This window comes from Embiotoca jacksoni, unplaced genomic scaffold (assembly GCF_022577435.1).
Source record: "Embiotoca jacksoni isolate LCO1_2020_lvr unplaced genomic scaffold, fEmbJac1.0.p SCAF_7, whole genome shotgun sequence".
Classification (NCBI taxonomy): domain Eukaryota; kingdom Metazoa; phylum Chordata; class Actinopteri; family Embiotocidae; genus Embiotoca; species Embiotoca jacksoni.
Window position 1 is genome coordinate 18,443,877 of NW_027185425.1, and position 22,332 is coordinate 18,466,208.

The 22,332-nt window shown below is 43.6% G+C and overlaps 1 protein-coding gene across 2 annotated transcripts in view; it reads right to left on the bottom strand.

The window, feature by feature from the left end:
- The window catches only part of hivep3a (HIVEP zinc finger 3a), a 42,364-nt gene extending 22,893 nt beyond the window's left edge, over positions 1-19,471 (bottom strand). The window contains exons 1-2 of one of the 2 annotated variants that reach the window (XM_069175825.1): positions 19,321-19,471; positions 18,940-19,083 (exon numbers count right to left, since the gene is read on the bottom strand). The gene's annotated coding sequence lies outside the window, so the exon portion shown is untranslated. The remainder of the gene's footprint in view (positions 1-18,939; positions 19,084-19,320) is intronic. The other variant, XM_069175826.1, reaches the window with a different exon arrangement.
- Positions 19,472-22,332: the final 2,861 nt, after the last annotated feature.

Genomic DNA, 22,332 nt, shown 5'->3' on the forward strand with positions numbered 1-22,332 from the left:
CTGACTGCATCGCAGGCCTGTCAATCAAACAGACATACCCCCAAAAACAGGGCTTTTTGAGGCCTAAGTAATGACGGGATCATTTTCAGATGCACCGCCCGAAAACTAATAAGAAGGAATGACTTTAGCAAACAACACCAAAATAACTGGTGAAAGAAAATCATTAACTTTGTATTTCATGAGAAGTTTTTGGAGGCTTTTGGCACTTCGACATCGTCCTCATTTTTCAGATCCAGAAGCTGCGTCCACTTTTTATACAGTCTAAGGGTCCAAACAAGGACTGCTGATGCTGCGAGAACAGGGAGACATTTTTCTGTTTAAACTCGGATTGGACTTTCAGTTCACTCGGTTGATAGAAGAACAAAAATAAACCTGGTTTACAGCTGGGATCAGGAAGAAACCCTCAGCACAGCGGAGGCGCTGTTCAGCACTGGTTCTGAATTTGAAGTAAGAAGAGACATTTTCTTACTGCTGCTGAACAAAGCCCAACAAATCCCTGTTCAAAGTTGGATTTGGGTAGCAGTGACCCAGAGCGAAGGTTTGGTCGGGAGACGAGAGATAATTTGATGCGAGCTGCAGAATGAACACTTCACATGTCTCCTGTCACTCAGAGGAAAGAGTGTAAAACATCTCACATCCAAGTTTCACCCACAAACATTGAGGATTTTTGGGCTGTCGAAAGTTTACACGAGAAGTCTCGAGATAAATGTTTACCGAGGCTGAAATCTGCTGCAAATAAAGATGATTATTGCGTCCGATATATTGTGGTTTGCTGTCATCTTATTCGAGTGTGACAGGAAGACTAATATTGGCCCTCACTCCACATGTCGGCCTCTCGGAGGTGACAGAGCTGCCAGTGTTGCAGCTCTTTCACAGAGGACGGCTGCGTCTGTGCAGCTGGCCCTGGTCCGGATGGCCTTGTCGCAGCGTGAACACCACGATACCAAACACATTTCCTCAACAGGAATTATCTTTTCCCTTTTTGTTTTGAATGTAGGACGAGAAAAAGGGACGGAAACGAAAAGATAAGCTTTCACAATACTGTCCTCTTTCACAGACTGAATGCTGTGGATTCATTTTGAACCTCGAGCTATACAATACATTAACATTTAGCCGAGGCTGAATAGAAAAAAAAAAAAAAAAAAGAAAAAAGGTCTATTTTGGAAGATGCAGATGCTGTGGGTATGTCCGCCTAATTTCAGTTTAGCCACCATTTTATTTGCAGAAAAGTTTTGCACCGCTTAAGACGACATAAACCTGCGGTGGAGAAGAAAGAATCTTTTAAGGGGAAAGGCACAAAGGCTTTTCTTTGTATTGTTATTTTCTGACTTGCTTTGTAATAATCCCCAGCAGGAGATTCTATTTTATCCATCTATTTATTTACCTCTGACAGGATCAGCTTCTGTGGCAAATGACCATAAAAAAAAAATAGCATTTTGCATTGTAAAAATCCGGATTTATGCAGGTCAGACTTTAAACAGGTCAAGGCCTTCCCTTCTCTGAACGCTGCTTCACACTAAAGCCCCGTGGGTTTTTTTTTATTCCACATCTCCCATCTAATCTCCAATAGTGATCTACATTAGACCGGGGCAGACAACCTTCAGCCCAACGACGTGCAGGAACGGAGCAAAAGCCCGAGGCCAAATCAGGATGTTAGTGCCTCTGGCTGGATGAAGAAACACTAAATACATGCTCACCCCTCACGCTTGGCTGCTGCACGCTTAAAATGGCTAAAAGGCTTTCTCCTGGTGTCTGTGCATTTTTAATGTGGCTGTCCCTGCTGGGTGTCGGAGAAAATTACTCAAGTTTCCTGTTCAGAGACATAAATTTCTCAATTTACCAAAGAAGAGATGCTGATGTAATGATGCTGCGTAAATGAAGCAGTTCACTACCACATGATGTCCACTAAATGTGGGGAACATGTTAGCTAATTCAACTACCATATTAACTCGGGATGTCCGGAGCCAATGTCAAAGATTAGTATCAGGTTGATGAAGTCCTTTTTTTTTTTTTTTTTTTAAATCGGTCTGTATCTGTGTTTTACGTCGGCGGTCGGTGATGTCACAGACAGAGAGAACAGTTTGTGGCGGGATGCAGATGTTGTACTGTGACATGTTCTGCTGACGTGTGAAACGTGTGCAGCGTGGACATATTTTAAAAAGAAAAGCAGCCTGTAATGTTTGCAACGCAGCATTATGTGAACAGAGCTGCGTTCAAAACTACTAATTTGATTCAGCAACTAACAAAGTGAGTTCACTCAGTTAACTGAGCTTAAGTTTAATTGTGATTTTTATTTACTGTGAATGTTCAAGTTAAGCTATTAAACCAATTTGAAGTAGAATTATGACTAATAGTCGTTGAGTATATGTTCTTACTACAATGCTGCACTAGGTGAAATTGATAACGGCTATTTATGAAGACATTTTTAGTGTTTTTATGTTCTTTTGGTCGAAAAAAAAAACGTGAAAACTTGAAGCGGAATTGTGATACACTTTTTTGTTTGTTTACTTATTAAAAAAGGAAAACCTCAATTGCAGGTAATTTCTTCTTTATGCATTACAGCCCTATTCAACTGTCAAGCATGTATACTGTGGTTGTTTAATAAACTTTAAGTGTGCAATGTTCATCTGTGGCTCGGAAAATAAAAGTATCGGATCAGGACTTAGAAATTAGTTGTATCAGGAATTTAAAAATGTAATTATCAGGAGATCCCTAATATTCACGCTCCTCCCATCTATGTTTTGTTCTATCAATTATATCAATCTGCAGGCTTATCAGCTGTTTTGCTGCTTCGGCTGAAAACAAAGTTGATGAGAGCCGTGAGACTCAACCAACACAGTGAAGTGGCGTGATGTAAAACCAAAACAATGAGCTGAAAGATGCAAAACATATCTCAAGATGAAGGGAACTGCAGATTGGAGGGACAGTTTTCTGTGGGCTTGTCAGTACGAGACACAACTTCCACATTTCAGGCAGTAATTTGATCCGATGTGAACATAGAAATATTGATGAGAGCAGCTTTACGGGAGGTTAGCATATGTGTCAAAGCAGGAAGAGAAGAAAAACAACCACCGAATGAAATAACTTCTCTGCTTGGACATCTGACGGCCTGTTGTAGTCAGGGACGAACCACCGTCAGCCTGAAGGACGATGACAGTGACCGGTCGATATCTGATTTTACCTAAAAGGTCAATATCGGCAAACGCATACATCGGTCCGATCCGGCTGGGTTCGGGGTGGAGTGTCAGCAGCAGCATCCGCAGCTAAAGGTGGCGCTGGCTCCGTCCTGCAGGGCCACAGAGGAGTTTCTGGGCACCGTGCCACCTGTCAGAGGAGAGCGAACACAGCCAGTGTCCTCCTCAGCATCCCAGTGGTCCAGGGCTTCACATATGGCCCTCAACCACTGAGACAGCAGAATCTGTCACCGCCGCCTGCCTGCCACAGTACAGGGTGGTCTTCACACAGTCAGCCTGTAGTGCTTAATGACCTCTGAAATGCATTATCACTGACTGGTTCAAATGCGGGGCAGCTTGTTTGGCGTAAATTGCGTCAATAGGAGAGCAGACTGTAAGTTCAGAGTACAGAGAGTAAAGGTGAAGACAGTCTTTTTCAGGTACAGTGTACCTGCTAACTAATGTAACTGTCTCTGGATCTGTTGTGTACCTTTTAGCATGAGTTGGTATGTACACATGTATTTAAATCCAGCCAATGAATCCCAACATATAACCAGAACCGCAAAGTTCCCCTTCGTCCCTGCAGACATCCAGCCACCGACCGACCAGAGACTCCCCGTTCACTCAAGCAGCCTCCGACCAGACCAACAGACGCCCCTCTCAGCCCCGACGGCAGCGCGACCAGCAGAGGGAAGACTTCGCTGCCGCGGTTCAAACACAGATAAAAAAGCCACGAGCTCCAGAAAGAGCTGCGACTGCTCGATGACCCGGCTGTCCAACACCGGACCATGTTGACACATGTTGAGCAGAGCTCAGCTGTGGTGGGTGGTGCTGGTTAGACTCTACTACCAAATGTTCCAATAACATACTAACTCTACGTGTGTACAAATGTACCTTTATGGACCAGAGAGGGCTGTCTGTGTGCTCAAGGGGCAATAATTACAATTTATTTTACTGTGCATCACATAATCGTGACCAGAATACATATATCCTCCAAAGTCAACACACCATGCACCAGAATACATTTTCATGGGTCTTGTACTTTTCTTAAATGTCTAAGTACTCCTGATGGTGATGTACTGAAGTGCCTGTTTTGTTGGATTTCACGCTTGTATTTGCCAGTTTAGTTCACTGTGTTGAGGTCTGACTCTTGTTTTTGTCAGAGCTGGAGTTTTATTTGTGGTCCTTATTAAAGTGAAATCAAACCAAATGTATCAGATATGAGGTCAGTCTCAGTATTTGAATTAAAATTAAAAATTTAAATTAAAATTAAAAGGAAGCCAACGGGAAACTCCTTGATTGACCACTTGGGGCTGGCTCCCAAAGTGAGTCAGTGCCGCAACCAACAGTGACGTCACCCGTTGGTTTGTGAACATCCATTATGAAGCCTCGAGTTTGAATTTTGGCCGTCGCCATCTTGCTAGTTCGGAGCGGTTTGGAGGAGGAAGTGATCATATTTGGACGAGCTGGGAGGAGCGAGCGATGGATCCGACTCAATCTGATTGGAAACCTGCCGATACCATGTCCCGCCCACCGATAGCCATAATCTATTTGCGCCACAGGTCTGTCAATCGAACTGACACGCCCACAAAAAACACAGCTTTTTGAATCTTATTGTTTTTAGATTAATGATGGAATTATTTTCAGATGCACTGCCGGAAATCTAATAAGAAGGAGCTTGATGCTAAGCTAAGGCTGTAACTTTATATTTGAAAGTTGATCCAACATATCAAATATATGTAACTGTATAACAATATTTTGTAATTCATAATTTTAAGATAATAATTATAATAGAGCATCAGAGCTCTCACTAGTTTGCGTTGTTGGTGTTCCTTTGTAAAGAGCACTGCCTTTCTTCACAACAACAACAAATCCAACGACTAACCTGCTAACTTCAAACAAAAAGGGTCAGTGGAGGCTCCAGAGACCGGAGGAGCAACATCGTCTGTACGACCCGTACAGAAGCTCAGAAGAATGTCTCTACCGGTCGGACAGCAACATTTATATACAAGAAGATGTGCGGAGAGTAAAGACAGGAGGTGGGCAGAGGGGGCCGCTATAAACTTCTACAAACGGGAGTTTTTGCCAATAAACCACCATGCTTAGTTTTTTGTTATTAGGGAGCAGAAAACAGAGGCAGACAGGAAACAAGGGCAGTGACACACGGGGTGGGGGGGGGGGGGGGGGGGGCAACAAAGGTCATCAGCAGGAATCAAACTGGCGACACGGTAGTTATGTAACTCGCAGCTTGAAAACAAAGAGGACAAACTTCCTCAAAATGTCAAACCAGGGGCTCGTTTTTTCCCCGTTACAAAAACACAAACAGAAAAAAACAATAGGGCTTTCGCACCATCGGTGCTCGGGCCCTAAATATCAAACAGCAGAAGACAGCCAACGCTGAAGGTGATACAACTATTACGACCAGAATCCCTCAGTTACGTCCCATCAGCATCACCAGCATTTGGATTTGGGGCACTGGGTTGAAGAGCAGCTTCTGAAACTAACCATGTATTCAACATCTGACATGACAAACACGGCAATATATTATCACTGTAGTGTTTTTATTTATTTTAGGTTTCAAGTTAAATATTGGGCCACCAAAAGATGAGGTAATAGTTTTCGTTATTTCACCATCGTGGTTAGATCATGGGAACTCTCAGTTCTGCCAACAACATGTAATTCAGTTTATTTGTATTTGGCCTGACGAAAGTCAATACTTTGTGGCCTTAAGTTATAAAAACAGGATGGATTCAAACAACTGGCCTTATGACAACATTAACATGACTAACGTGTGTGTATCATATAGCTTGAAGGGTATTCATTCCATCAATAAAAACAGTATGATATTAATATCTACAGAAACTCGGTAACAATAGATTCTTTTACAGAAAAGTGGAGAAATCATCTATTTGGAGTCGCAGCAAGCCAAATCAGGAACAAGGAAGGAGGCACAAAGAATGGGAGGCATTGTGCAGGCCGCCAGAAAACAAGTTGGAAATGTTGAGAGGAAATGCTAATTATAGAAAAATGACCAGCCGCTTGCTATATTTGTCACCACATCTAAGTTGGGCGGCTCCCGCGAGTGTTTGTGGTGTCGGGATGCGAGTGTGGCTTTCTGTCCAGCCGCTGACTGAGACTCTGACGCTGTGTGTACACTCTCATCACCATCACCATGACAAAGAAAAAAACTGCTGCAGGCTCCACCTGCAGCCGAACGAGTGGCCTACATCTCGTAAAGCTGTGTGAATCAATACATCTGGACAGGAAGCACAACACTAGGATTCATACCAACTAGTAACCGAAGGAATCCTACGTTTTCTGAACCAAAGGAATTCGTGTGTTCAGGCGTTTCCATGCGATTCATTCGATGTGTCAGTTCTGTAGCAGGAAACCCCGACTGATGCTCGCAGCTCACACTTCATACCTGATGACATCACCTCTGGTTTCCTTCTCTGACATGTCAAACACTACCTGACATCATAAAAGAAACAATCGGGGAGTTGATCCACTTTGAACTGAGAGATGTTTGATTTTTTTTTTTAAACAGCAAACCCTCAATACAACTACAAACATGAATCAGTTTGTGTCAGGAGTCCGGTTTTCCTCTGTTTTCTCTGAGATCCCCTCTCCTCCTGTGTCCCCTCAGTCCCCTGTCTTCTTGTCTGTGGCCACGCCCCTCACCAGTCCCAGAAGATGCAGCCACTCACCCCTGATCACCACCTGCAGGTGTGCTGCATCTCCCTGATCACCTCCCCAGACTATATGTACCCTGCCCCTGCACTCCTCTGGTTGTCGGTTCATTTTTGTTAGTCCTCCGTCCGTCCGTCCGTCCTGTTCCCGTTCCTCCAGCTTTCTGTTCCTCCTGCGGATCTCCCTGTCAAAGTCACCAGTCGGTGGAGTTGCCCTCCCGACTCGGAGGATTATTGACTCCGTTCCTTCCAGCGTTCCTGTCCGCTGGTCTGCCGGCTGCCCTGCCAGCCGTGTCTCCCCGGATCTGTCGGTCGAGTTGCCCTCCCGACTGGAAGCAAGTGGACACGATAGGTGCCACCTTTTGGTTTGTTTTTGTTTATTGCAATAAAGACTGTATTTTGGAACTGATACCTAAGTCTGTGAGCTTGCATTTGGGTCCTGGTAAACGCCACCACATGACAGTTTGATCATTTATTAACGGCTTTAGTCATTTTTAAGCAGTAATGTCAAACATTTTGACAGATTTTTGTCATTAGGGAGTATTGCGTGTCAAATAAACTGAGTTGTTGGAACACATCTCTCAAAGCAGCGGCACATTCAGACTCAAACATGTTATATTATATATCATTATATTACATCATGATATTATTGTGAAAACTAGTTGTAGTCCTACATTTGAAAATATCACAAAAACCTGATGTTGTAATAAGCCGAGCTGGAACATTATGAAAGCTGTGATACGTGAGAACATGATGAACAGGAAACTGTAGTGGAGAGACTCTCCACCTCACCAAACATCCGGTCCTCCTGCAGTCACACCAGGCTGCCAGCTCTTGTCCAGCACCTGCAGTCAATCCACCAGACCGGAACCAGGTGGTACCAACAACAGAAGCCCGGATGGGACGGCGGTCGCAGGAGTGAACTCCCGCAGCACGACGCCAGGCTTTCCGCAGGAAAGAGGCTCGTCAGGACGACCGAAGCGTCGTCGATCTGTCGGAGTTTCCTCTGATCCATCGGGTTCATGTCTGATAGCTATTTGATCAAACTCCTAAATTCTTAATCTGTCATCTATGTCAGGAACTAGCTCCATTCTTCGTAACCAAACCTTCATCTGCTCCCATCATCACTGCTGCTATTCTCTTCATTTCATCATAATTCATATGCCCAAATAACAATTCATATAATTTATCCTTGGAGTAAATATCATTCAATAACTACACTCATTGAGACCCATCTGTTCTGTGTATTTCCTGGAAGACATCAGGAGGAGATCCCTTTAAAGGAGAAGTCATGCTTTAGATTATTTGACTGATCATTTTTGTGTATTAAAATAAAATCTTTTTCCCTCTGTTCGTAGGGTAGTGCCAGGAAAATCTTAAGTACAAATATTAATAATTGTGACTTTAGACTGCTACAGGTCTGATGCTTCGTTTTCACACTTCTGACTTACATGGTCAACTTACAAGCTTTTCCCAGGGCTTCCAATCGCATCACATGGTGCTCACCAGTGGAGGGAGTTTGCTCCATTGTCATAGAGACGGATCTTTTGACATAGACCTCACAAGTACATTGAGTAATAGTAGTTTCAGAACGAGTGTCTCTGTTGAAAGCTCGTAAGTGGACCATGAGTTGGGATTCTTGTCTGACCACCTCAAGGTGTCCGTCAGGTTCACCGAGCGAGATTTAAGACTTCGTAAGACCTTTTTATTACCTCATAAAAAGCAGTCCGTTTCACGGCTGCAGTATTGCAGCATCACAGAAAACCAGTAGGCACCATATCGAGTAGAATTATTCTTTATTATATTATCCAAATTTAATATTGTTATTCTATGATTGAAGCTCAATTTATAGGAGAAGCCTGCAGCAGAATAATCCCACTTTCAGTGTATAAAATCTCCTGGAAACCTACAATCTTTTCTAGCAGAATTTAAGACTTTTTAATTCCCATTAAAGTCCTTTTTTGAGGAAACCTACAGACACCCTGTATTTCCAAAGCCATAAGTGATGCTAAACTTGTGGCCAACGTGGAGGAGAAAGTCTCTTGAGTTTACATGCCAACAGATTCATCTCATCAATGAAGCTAAATCAAATAAAACAAATAAAGATATAAGTGTCCCTTGGAGAGGGAATGTTTTTGTCAGTGTCCAAGTCTGCACACAAGCTGCCATGGAAGAATGTTACTGATTTAAAATGGAGTAAAACTGGCACCAGTATGATTTTGATACTTGACTGTTTTTGAAACATCTTGTGGTTCATACCAGAAGCAGTGTTAAGGTTTGCCTGGAGATACTTTGCTTCTACACGGCTAATAAAGTCTACTGAGAGCGGTTTGGCTCAGGAAGAAGAAGAGAAAGCTGCTGAGGCGGCGATGCCATGAAGATGTTTCAAACCAAATCACCACCAATATCTGCGCTGCGAGAGTGCACGGTGTATCGGGGCATGAAAAGAGCCGGGTAGAAAAAAGCTAAATCAGGAAGCTAATGGAAACCAGTGAATAGCTGATAACAACCACATGCAAAGTCTTCTCGGTAGCCTGAATGCGTGCAGCAGGCAGGAACGCTGCATGATGTGATATAACTCGCATGGATCAATACTAACACAGTTCAGCCTGATGCATCTGGCTGAGCTGTGTGCTGGGTTAAAGCAGGATACAGACTACAAAAGTACATCCCACCCTGCTTTTATTTTAAGCAAAAAAACAAAAAAAGTTGCTGACCTTTTGTGCGTCCACCTCATTAAGACACAGTTCACTTCAGAGGCCAGCGTGCCAATTTTGGTAAAAAAAAAAAAAAAAAAGAAAAAAAAAGAAAAAAAAAAAAGCACAGCTCGGATCAAAGCTTTTTTTTTTTTTTTTTTTTTTTTTTTGAGCTGGGCTCTAAATGCAAACCAATCTGCTTGGATCTCAAGGTGATGTAATGCAGGGAGAGAGCAGCCATATGTTCTCTTATTTCACCAACAGTGAATCAACAGACAGGGATGAGGCAGCCTGCCAGAGAGCCGCCTGTTCAGAGATCCATATCGTCCGCACACCGAGAAGCTGCTGTTGCTGTAGCCACCGCTAATATTTTGACATACACTTTATGATGCAAAGCAATATTTGGGACGTGGCTGCAAATGATACCGAGGTCTACCTGTAGGTAGCTGCTGAGTCAGCGGTATCTCAGTGTGAATCCAGGCTATCTACCAGAGCTGCAGGAGGACAAAAGACCTACTGAGGGACAAATCCAGACAAACGGACATAACTGCTGTTATATAACACCAAAGCCTGCAGTCTACTACATATAGTCTTTTCTCTGCTCAGAAAAAAAACACCAACTTTATCGACAATGGCAACGCCAACAGGAAGCAGAGGAGAGGACAGTGATGCAATCCAAACTCTCCACGGAGTACATGAAACACCGAGTGTGACCGTACGACTTTACAGCAGCTCAAATCACAAAGGGTCAAATCAAGTTCAGTTTGATTGTTTTTCAGCTCTTCATTTTGATACTTTACTGGTGAACATGGACATGGACACAGGACAGACAAAGAACCAGATAGTTCCTTCTGAAGTAGGTCGACACCAAAACAGAGCTAAAAGAGAGTTAATACTGGACTTACAATAAATATGATCTGCTGTCACTCCACATCTGATTTTCATTCTTAAATAAAACCCGGTCACCGTTCAGCTTTAAATAGTTTTAGCCCGGAACTGGTAGCTCCGATAAATTTGAGACTTTTAGCCACATTTTGACCAAACTAGTTGTGGCAGGTCACAACACAACAATCTGGCTCTTGGATAATACGAGTATTTGCTCCAAACTGTTTGCTATGTGATATATATGATATAAACAATAACTGTCAGAAGTCTTTTTACATCTTCGTACCTTCAGACCCCAAACTTCTGGAGTTTGTTTTAGCAACGCAGCAGTTGTATTTGGAAAGTTGTGGCTGAGTTGGAGCAGCAGTCGTATCATTAGTCTTGATATGTTTGTTGTGTTTGTGTACAAACTGAACTTCACCGCTGAACAGACCAGACTGTCTGCATTTGCTGCAAATTTCCATTCATAACAAAAGTACAAAGTAACTCCAGCTTCCTCTTGCCAACATTCAGGGTGCAGACATCTTTGATCATAGCAGCTGTCACGTTGCAGGACTGACCGAGGCTTCTGCGATTACCTTCAGTGGGTCTGGGCAGAATGTTTGATTTGATAGTAAAATATTTCATATATTTTCAATAATGAAATAAATCATAATGCATTTAGAGTTGATAATTCCTTGGATTATGTCACAAAAGTCTTCTTGATATAATCCAAACAATAAATTGAGCAGTTGATTATTCGATCAACAGAAAACAAATATCCAAACATTTTGATTGGACAAAAAGTAGCAATCTGAAGACGTCACCTCACCTTTGATGGTTAATGTACCAATGAGACATACAGGAAACAATCACATCAATAAGATAACCCAGATAATGAGCAGCAGCCCTCAATACCACTGTGACATGGTCATAATCTCATTTTCCAAATGTCTGACATGTATGGAGTCACACGTTAACCATCCTCTGTTCTGTTGATTGTCACTGGCACAACAGTTATTGAAGTTATTAGTGTTTAATAAGGAGAAATGTAAAATGTCTGACCTGAAGAAGCCCCGTTGAATAATGTAACCTATGATATAACTAGACATCTCATCAGAGAAGTTTCTGCTAAATGTTGTATGAATTTAGTCTTTTCCAAAGAGCAAACGTAAGGCATGAACTTAGGCCCATTTTGTTGCGTGTGTGTGTGTGTGTGTGTGTGTGTGTGTGTGTGTGTGTGTGTGTGTGTGTGTGTGTGTGTGTGTGTGTGTGTGTGTGTGTGTGTGTGTGCGCTAGGTGATTTGTGAATGAGAGCTGCAGCTGACAGGCCTTCTGCATGACAGGCTGCTCTCTCTACGGGGGTCACCGAAACCAGAGGCCCTTCCACCTCGCAGAGCAGCCCAAGCTGGGTCCATACGCTCGCCTCCGGGTCACTGACGGCATCCAACCCCCCCAGCAGAGGGCTGCAGCGCGGCCAAGGGCCTAACAACTCGCAGCGAGGGCACACATGCTCCGATGCCCATGCACCTCTACACACACGCACACACACACACACACGCGCACGCACACACACACACACACACACACACACACACACACACACACACACACACACACACACACACACACACACACTGCATGTAAACACCACACTTAACACCCGAGCGTACGGCGCTCACCGAGCACACGTGCAAGCTTTCCTGCCAACACGTTTTCCTGCACACGAGCACACGGACAAGCGAACGCGTAGGCAACGATGTAAACACACGCACAAACACACACAGGCGAGCGTATCCTTTCATTAACGCGGACGAGAGTCAATTTCCGCTCCCGTCGTTTTAAGCCGGCTGCTGGCGGAGAGGAAATCTGTTCACTTACGGCGGTTCTGACATTTAAGCTGGTGTCTCTGCGGCCGGGGGAAGTCCCCCTGATGGATGACCGTGGACACACCAGCGTCCCCTACCGCACGGCTACCTGCAGTGTTTGTCACCCGGATCCACGCAGAAAGGTGAGTGTGTGTGCACCTTACACACTTGAGAGTGCTGGTTACGTGACACATCTTAAATCATGAACGTGAGATTTTGCACGAGGAATCTGTGATTTATTACTGCTGTAGAGCTTAGGGTTAAAAAAAAAAAAAAAAAGGGATTTCACAGGTTGGAGGGAAGGACATGCAGTTTGATGATATATTGCATTGGGAAGAGATTTGTTCCAATAAGAGCAATGCAAGTTCAGCATTATATACTGCAGCCGCTGCTCATTTCCTACCGAGGCTGGAGTGGATGGTCAGAACGAACCCGCTCTGATGTTCGGAGCTGGTTGAGGACATAAATGGACCTCGTTTACTGATAATACATGTTATTATTTTCACAACTCATAACCAACCTGTAGAGAACAGCTCAAATAAGTGCTTTAACTTATGGCCGGGAGATTTCTAGACATTATATAGATATCGTTATATAGCCTAAATAGTGTTTTACGGCGTATGAAACTCTTCCAGCTGTCAGTCATTATATCTGCATTATTGATGATTATTTATCACAAATATTTTGCAAGAAGCACCAAAAGACATCACTACAATGTTGTTGCAATATTGGTACGAAGGTATTTGGCCCAGAAATATTATGATATTTGATTCTGTTCACCAACTGATTCATTTTGAGGATCAATTAAGTCATTTTATGAAGCAAAACTTCAAAAAATATTACTATCTCGTGGGAATTTGCTTATTTGATATTATTGTTCTATGATCGAAATAAAGTGAATATATATTAGTTTTGGACTGATGAAAAAGACAGAATGTCAATTTGGGCTCTGAAAAATATCAAACACACATTTTTCACCTTTTTCTGGTTCATCAACAAAACCATTAATCAGTTATTAGAGAAATTGAGCAGATAAACAACAACAAAAATGTTCCTAAGTTGCAGGATTTTTGTTTAGTGTTGAAAAACTGACCACTGATCATTTTGATGGTTAAACTAGAAAATGTGAAACACCGAGAGGTTTACACATTTTTAGAGTTGACTCAGCAAAGTTCTCCAGAACTTCTCCCAGGTCAGATTCCTGTTCCTCTTACTCTCCATCACACAGTTTAAACATAAATGATGTAAAACGGATACTATTCAGTTCTACTATTCAGAGTTTTGTTTGTGTGAACAGCCACACTCAAAGGAGGGTTGAAAACTCTGTCGTCACCAACACAATCAGACAGTGATTGTTTGCATGTGGTGATGATGTGTTCTCCAAACACATTTTCACTCCGTCACCGGGAAGACTTTGCTTTGATTCAGTTAAGTTGTGATTGTACGTTTGCTGAGCCTTTTCTCCTTTGATACGAGCCTGTGAGAGCGGTGTGGACAACATGAGTGAGGCTCCACAGAGACAAGTGCCCTCACATTTCACCTGCTACCAAGGACACCGGCCTGACTGGCACTTGAGGGATGAGGCGCCCGCTGGTGACTCCAGAAGATGGAGCTGCATGAATATCAATGTTGTCCTCTGACTGCGCTGCCCTTGGCTGAACAGAGGGACCTTTGACGGGGTCACAGCACAAACTGGGAGTGTGTGCCATTTCATAATGCAACAGCACGCCGTGGGCTGGAGGGAGTCGCCTCCGGAGCCGCGATGCTCGTGTCAAAAAAAACCACCACACACCTTTCTGTCTCCGGTGGTGAACACAGAGGAAGGCATTCGGGCTTCGGGCCTGTCGGTGCCACAATATGTCCCCGGATGGACATCTAGCTGGGAAGCAGTGACTGTAACCTACAGGGATCCATGACAAACGGACACAATCACACATCCGGAGTCGGTAGGTTGTTGTGGATGAACGCGCCGGCACACTGCGTTACAGCAGTTGTCAACAACATTGTTGTTCTGCATATAAATTTCCACTTTACATGTCATTGCTTATAAAATATGAAACAATAATAATTCTACCTGCAGCAGCTTTTCACGAGGATGATTCATACACTTGATTTCTTATCTTATGTGAGTAAAAGTCCAGTAATAAACATATTTACATGATCTTTGAAGCAACGGCCATCAACTGATCGGGCTCATTTGATTGTCGGGTCGTCGGGCAAAAGCAGAAACAATCAGGGTCCAAATTTTCTATTGTTTTGATTATTCTCTATTAATTGATAAATACTTTAAAAGGTCAATAATTTGTCCATCGAATGCCCGTTGTAATTTCCCAGAGTCCGAGGTGATGCGTACAAATCCTTTTGTTTATTCGACTATCAGTCAAATATAACAACAAACATTCTCATTGGCGAAGCTGCTTTCAGACAACTCTGAATCCAAACGTGTTCCAGAACAACAAAGTAAAACAAGGTTTGAACGATGACACTCACACAATGAAACGATGGTTCAAATGAACACCGCGTAGGCAGAGACGTTGTGACGTTCAGTCCCAAGTCCACATTGTCCTACAGTTCCCATAATGCAACTCAATTTCCATCCGTTCCATTTGTTGGTGGATGTCTTTCAAACTCCTGCTGCTAGTTCGTCACACAGGCTTTCTATTAGGACTTTCTGATGGTGCAGGCCAGAGTAAACAACTGCTTTCACAGAGTAAACAACTGCTTTCACAGAGTAAACAACTGTTTTCACAGGCTGACAGGTGCACATAAACATTGTTAAATCACTGCTACGTCCTCTTTTTGTGTTACACATAACGCGGCGGTTTCATCGGGCAGCTTTGTGACTTTTATGTAAATATTTCTTCCATTTCATTGAGACGTGAACATGTCTCAGTACACACTTAATATTCAGCATGTAACACGCGGGACGAGAGAAAACAGGAAGTTACAGATGATGTTCGTGGGATCCTTCCGATCCCGTAAAGCTGCCCGGTTACGTTGTCCTCAGCGTGGAAAGGCAGAGCGGCTCTCCGATCTCCGCGTCAGACCAATTTCCAGCCAGTTTTAGAACAGATATTTCTGCCGGTGTTGTCATGCAAAAGAAATCCAAAACACTTTGTATTTGTGGTGAAACCTGCTGCCGTGAGGTCTGGGATCAGGTCGCAGCTTCTGAAGCATCACTTCCACCACTGCTTGGTGATCGGTGGGCACACGATGAATAAAAACATCCCACGTCAAGACGTCATAATCTTGTGCCTGTAAGTGATGGCTTTCATTCAGACTCATTCGTGCTGAGAGCGAAATATAAATGTGTTGTTGCATCTCTTATTCAGACTTGAGATGGATTTATGAGAATCGGTCACATTTTAAAAGCAGGATGGAACATTTTTTAAAACAAAATATTCTTTTAGAAAGAACATCAGGTCCATGTTTTCCAAACCAGCCGTCCTACAACAACCACTGACAGCAGCTGCCTGCTGCTGCTCTTCAGATGAGTGATGGATGCAGGTACACAGCAGAGGACTGTTGTGTCCCTGTGCAGCCGTCTTAAAGTGAAGGACGACACCAGGGGAAAAGAAAATGATAGTAAACAACCACGGTCACAGCCACGGACTTTTCCATGGACTCTTTTGAGGAAAGAAATTCCCAGTCGAGGACGCGGAGGGACAAAAGAGAAGCCGGAGAGTTTGACCCCGTCGAGGAGGAGACGGCAGCGCGACGAGACGCAGGGACGACAACACAACAGCAACAAGCGAGACAACACTTCACCCGCAACGACTCACGAAGCACATCTGTCTGGATCCGCCATGGATCACCGGGGCCGTCACGATTCAGAAATTTCAGTTGCTGATTAATTGGCGATCAACAGCTTCTTTTTAAGTCACTGTTGTCGTCTGAACCTCCAGATAAACAGTCGGTGGCGCTAATTGTCAACTCGTGGGCCTTTAAAGCAAAGCAGAAACACACGGCGAGATGAGATGACGTCATTTAAAGAGCGCCACTCAAACATCAAACAGGGGGAAATATGTATTGATGAAAATATGATGTTTCTGTTCGTGTCATCCAGCTGTTTTTTTATAGCCGCGGATGGAAAACGATTCTAACTATTAGGTTCAAATAATTGTGATCAGGCAATATGTCAAAATTGTAACAAGTCTTTGCATTATTACTTCACAGCAACGCCTTTTCCTTCAATATAATAGGAGTTACAAATACATGTAACATGTGGTGCGTGTTCACAGACATCAGATTAATATTTCAAATGTTACGCTAAGCAAGCCTAAAATAATTGATCACAATTCATTCTGATCTCAGTCAACTGATAGAGAAATGAATCAGTAATTTGAATAATTTACCAATGAAAAACTGTGAAAGCCTCACGGGCTTCTTTAGTGGAAGTATGCAATCCAAAAAAAGCCCTTTAACAGACCTCACTTTGGGATTTATTTGTTCTCTTTCATCACATTTTACCAATAGATGAATTGATGATGAGAATATCCATCATTTAATAACTTGTTCAGGACGGGTGGACGCTCCCTTCCTCCCGGTGGCATGATAATATCGTATTACTCTGAAACATGGAGCTCCACTGAAACTCTGTGTGTCTGTGGAGAATTGACTCATCCTGAATCTAAAACCGATCATGTTCAGGTGGAGGGATGAAAGGATGTGTCCTGTTGAATTGGAGGGTTTTTGCAGCAGAGCTGTGTTGAAGCTGTCCTCAGATGCCCCCCCCCCCCTCCCACCACACACACACACACACACACACACACACACACACACACACACACACACACACACACACACACAATCCAGCAGGCATCATAGCAAAGAGGAGTGTCTGAGAGCTGCAGAGCTGATATCCGTGCGGTGGGTCATTTTCTTGCTCTCAGTGGGCTCATCCTCAAACATACCGTTTATATTTCAGCGGGATGTTGAAGCTTATCCACTTGGCCACGACGCTGACACCCAAATCAACCCACCAATTTAAGCTCAGTTGTGATTATATAATATTATCGGCGATTTGATCCGACGGCTAAAAAAAACCAACAACAACAACAACAAAATCGGCCCTGAACGAGGCTGTTTGTCACGCATGATGTCATGTTGGATTCCTCGCAAGCAGGTTACGCAGGAATGTCCAGGCAGCGGGGAGCACGACGCTGGTGGAGCGGGGCGGCTTGGTTTGCTGTTGCGTGTGGCCACGAAGCAAATACATCGCTCATGTTAAGTTCAGACTCCCAAACGAGGCGCACATATTGAAGAAGCGAAGCGCTTGTATTGTCTAAAGACTCGGGGTCTGCTTGTTTATTCGGCATCCAGTCATCCAGTGAACGTGGACCTTTAGTCCTGATCCTCTTAGAAAGCTTCCTCCGGAATAGGAGTGAGCAACGGGGGCAGGAGGAAATACAACATTTAAAACGAGGCCGCGCTTGTAGGTGGAGGATATATTTGCCAAGAAAAAAAAAAGAGGACAATTTACGAAACGTCTTGAGTCATGATCTTTTACGGGCATGCGCGCTCGCAGACGAATTACTAAATATTTAAGTGCCAGATTTTTTTTTTTGAATGGAGGCTGGTTCGCTACAAACGAGGCGCATAGTGCTGATGGAGCCCGGAGCACCATCACGCGCTGCCCGCTGACACGGCCGATATCCACGAGCCATACATGACCAATCACTCACACACACACACACACACACACACACACACACACACACACACCTGTGTTAAACAGCCTCATTTGGGCTTTTTTTTTTTTTTAAGATGGAGTAACTGGGTAAAAGGCAGCGGCTGCTGTTATTTGAGGCACAACAACACGCGCACCGCGGGGTGCTCGAGCGTCGCACCGGCGGTACAAAGCGACGCAGATTAACAAAACACTCGGGACACTAGTTTTTCTTCCCAATGCCACACACACACACACACACACACACACACACACACACACACACACACACACACACACACACACACCGACCCGAGTTGAGCTACTACAACCAGCGTCAAGCTACCAGGAGTAACAAACCCTTCAAAATAAAACTACCCCACAAAACCGAGCGCTCCTGCTCCTGCTCCTGCCCGTGCTTCCACCCCGCCCCCCCGCAGCGCACTCCGCCGCTGTAACACCGCCTCGGCGGCTCCACGCGTCCACTTCCACACCTGGTTATCCTCACGCGACAAACGCCAGGCGTTTATTTTGAACTTGGGATCCAAACACTTCCTGTCTCTCGGAGGTCCAACTCCGGATAAATTGCCGCAGCTCACCACCACCTCCACCACCACCACCACCTCCACCTCCACCTCCTCCCTCTCACAGACAATGAATGAAGCCGGTTTGGGCAACGGGCAAAAGCCCCAAGACCGGTCCGGGTAGTGGAACACCCTTCTGACATGTTGGTGACAAACAGCACAAATACACGGCAGCGTGCCCGCTCAGCTCCATCCGCGCTGGTCACCTCACGGGACGTGATTTTATCTCACCATTCAGAGGAAACAGAGATTTAAAACAAAAACAACAACAAAAACATGCAAAATATGAACACCCGTCCTGCAACACCGTGTGTGTGGTTACAGGTCAACAAAGCTCCATATGAGCAGATGATGTGTGTAACAACGCCTGGCTGACAGCGGTTTGGTCCTACGTTACCTGCAGGATGCTCAACTTCACTTGTCTGCGGCGCCGCCGCGGCTTCACGCGCTGCGTCAATCAGACGAGCTTCACCACGACGAGACCGGAAACCTACAGGGGACGTCTTTCAAAGTAAAAGCGGACGGGTGCGCGTCTTCGGCCCTGGGGTGTTGACAAAACAAAAGTCTCGGCTTTTAGTGGACTTGAAAACGTATGCGGCTTTCGGGTTTTGTTTAAATACAAGCAATTTGAGCTGTTTTAAGTAAAAACATCACTCTTCTCGGCCAGCTGTTACATTTTAGACTGGAAACGCCGTATTTGATTGTAGCTGGCTTGATAGTGGCAGTTCATACAACACATCAGATGATAGTCATTATAATAACTAATTTATCATGATACCTCCGGCTGCTGACTTCTGTCGGGTTTCAGCTCCATCGCGGTGGCTTTCTGCTTCACATCAGACTGTTGCAGAGAGGGAGCTGAGCTGTTTCCGGCCACCACCGTGACTGGTCAGGTCCGGATGGTCCGCTGGTAACGGGACGGAGTGAATGCTCTTTAAAGTTGATGCTGCAATTTGCCTCCGCGCTGGCATCACCGCTGTCAAACCCCGGTAAGGAGAAAACATACACTTCCGGCCAAAAACTCCAAAATAAAAGCCAATGAACGTAGCCGACGTAAAGGTAAAAATATATATATATAAAATAAAAAAAATAGCGGCCTGATACCTGATGGAAGATAGACGACAAAAACGCAGAAGTGACACAAAATTCAGGTAGTAATGCAAACTTGAACTAATTATTACCAAATATACCTTATCGGAAATCATACGAGAAGAAATTAAAGCGCTATATCAAATCAAAATCTGTCCGTTGTCACATTTCTGCAGATATTTTGACAGCATAATCGCTCAAATTCCAGTTCGTGTGTGCACCATTGAGGTTCACTTAACTGCTGACAACATCCCGCCACAGCTGGAGCGGAGACATGCTGCTGCTTCCAGTAACATTAGAAAATAACAAAGACCTTCAAATCTTCTTCAAAACCTTATTTTAACAGTAAAGTCATCCACACACATCGTTGTTATTATTATCATGATTATTCGGTTCTCTAATGTTTATTTTATTTTTTTTACACAGTTTGGACTATTTGTATGAAAAGTGAAATTATAGCACAAGGAGACTCAAAACACAGGATGCTGAAGATGATTGACAAAAATAATGTTTCAATTGAAGGATCTCATTCTTGATGCTGTCTTATAAGGATTAAGAGTTGCACTCATTAATTATTCAATAAATATTTGATTGTCTACTGTATTTTATTGATTTGGAGATTGAAATGTAAAATGTACAGGTTTCCCTTTAAATACGCCATGGCACCATCTTGATGAGTGATTATTTTGTCCTCACACACTTGGTCCTGAGAGGTGAAAGTCACAGACGTTCAATGAAGACCTCCGGGGCTGCCTATTCAAATATCTTCACGTGTCTCAGGACTCCATTTAGCTTGTTTTTCCACCTGGGTTGCCAGAAGCTTTGAACCCTCCACGGTGGAGGCTGCAGTCGCTGTTGACGACAACGACGATGATGATGATGATGATGATGATAAAGATGATGATGAGGTTCCTCAGGGAGGAGGGCGGAGGAGAGAGAGAAGAGTCCCCCACTGAAAGCATGATCTTATAACTGGCTTATGCAACTGATCAGAGCCTTGTTCAGCATTATATAACAGCATTAGCCCGGCCGGCTGCTGGCAGCTGGGCCGGGGACTCCCACTGTTACCCTCACCCATAACAATGTGGGTCACATCACAACTTTTGGCAGGAATATATACAGTACAGTGGTGTTTAGTGTGCGCCAAGGTGCAACATCCCTGCATGTAATATCATGAGCCACTACATGGAGAATCAGGGTGAGTTTCAAGAGACAAACTGGATCAACAACAGATTACTGACATAACCGTGTGTCATTGAATTAGCCAGCTTGATGTTGTGGATGTCAACAAACCTGATAGCTTAGAGGGGACATTGGTTCACTCTGTTCTCAGTGGAAAAACAGGATAAAACTGGACGTTTAAGTATCAGAAATAAAAGTAATTATTAATCAAAATGTCCAAATTTAGAGAGTAATATTTAACATATATGAGTGATTAGTACGTTGCGTTATTGTGGCCGTGCTGAATAGTCTAACCTCCATCTGATCAAGTTCGATGTTGATATGAAACGTAGACAAGTGGAGGAATAAAGTCGCAGAAAATGGAAATGCTTGAGTAAAGTAGAGGTACATTTCAATTGTACTTGAGTAAATGTACTTAGTTTCCACCGCTGAACTTTCCCAAACACTTCTCACAAAGCAAAGGGATTTGTATGCCTCTACAGTTTAGTGCTATATGTCACAATAACACTAATAGCAAATAAATAGGCAGCAAATTTACAAACAGCTTTTAAGACTTATTTATTATTTAACTCTCAAATTCTCAGGGAGTCTTCTTTGTTCGGTTTATGTCGGTGCAGTTGGCTCAGATTTGACTGAAGGTAAAAATAACGACTGTCATCATGTTGTGATTCAAACTGCTGAATCCTCACCGATGACATCACCTTTTTCCTACTGAGCCCCGCCCACTTCAAACCATTGAAAAGAAAACACATAAATCTCTCATGTGAAATACTGAAGCTGCTTTTGTTGGATGGAAAATACGTGTTTTTATGCAGCATCCCATTACTCACAGTAAGAGGCTGTGAGGAAATTAATTCTGGGCCTTTAAGGCTTTCATCAATAATTTTGCATCAACTAAAAGTCTAAAGTCACTGCCATCATCTCTTAAACGTCTTCTTCAACTCAGAGAGGTCTGTTGCTGATGGCTGTTTCTGCAGTTGGGAAAACAAATGAGCCGATCAGAGCACAGAGGGGAACTCCACTGATTTCAGTACAGATGTGGCATCCGAGAGGAGGGAGCTGATTTGAGGCGTAGATACCAGTAATAATCCTAAATCCCCAGGCCAGGTGCATTTTGGGTAATGTAGGCACCAGCTTTTCACAAAAAGAAGAATTCATGAAATAAACAGTACAATCTGTAACTCTATTGCATTGATGTTAGATTGCTCATCAGTGGACATCGAGCAGCTTTGCGGGCTGTAAATAAACTGACAACTCTTAAATCTGAATATTCGCTTCACAGATGAGAAACAAACTCTTGAATTTGCTCATCAGTGTTGGTCTGGTGAAAATGGATTTTGGTAAATGTAGGATTTTGAGGTAAAAGTGAATATTTTGGTCTGTTATCTGACTTATATAATTTCATTTTGTGGAGTCTTCAAACAGTCTGATGCCGTCGGTTTATTTCATCTTCTGAATGAACTAAATGCAGATTTGTAATATTCAAAGCATAAATTAGTTGGTGAAAAACAAGCAGCAG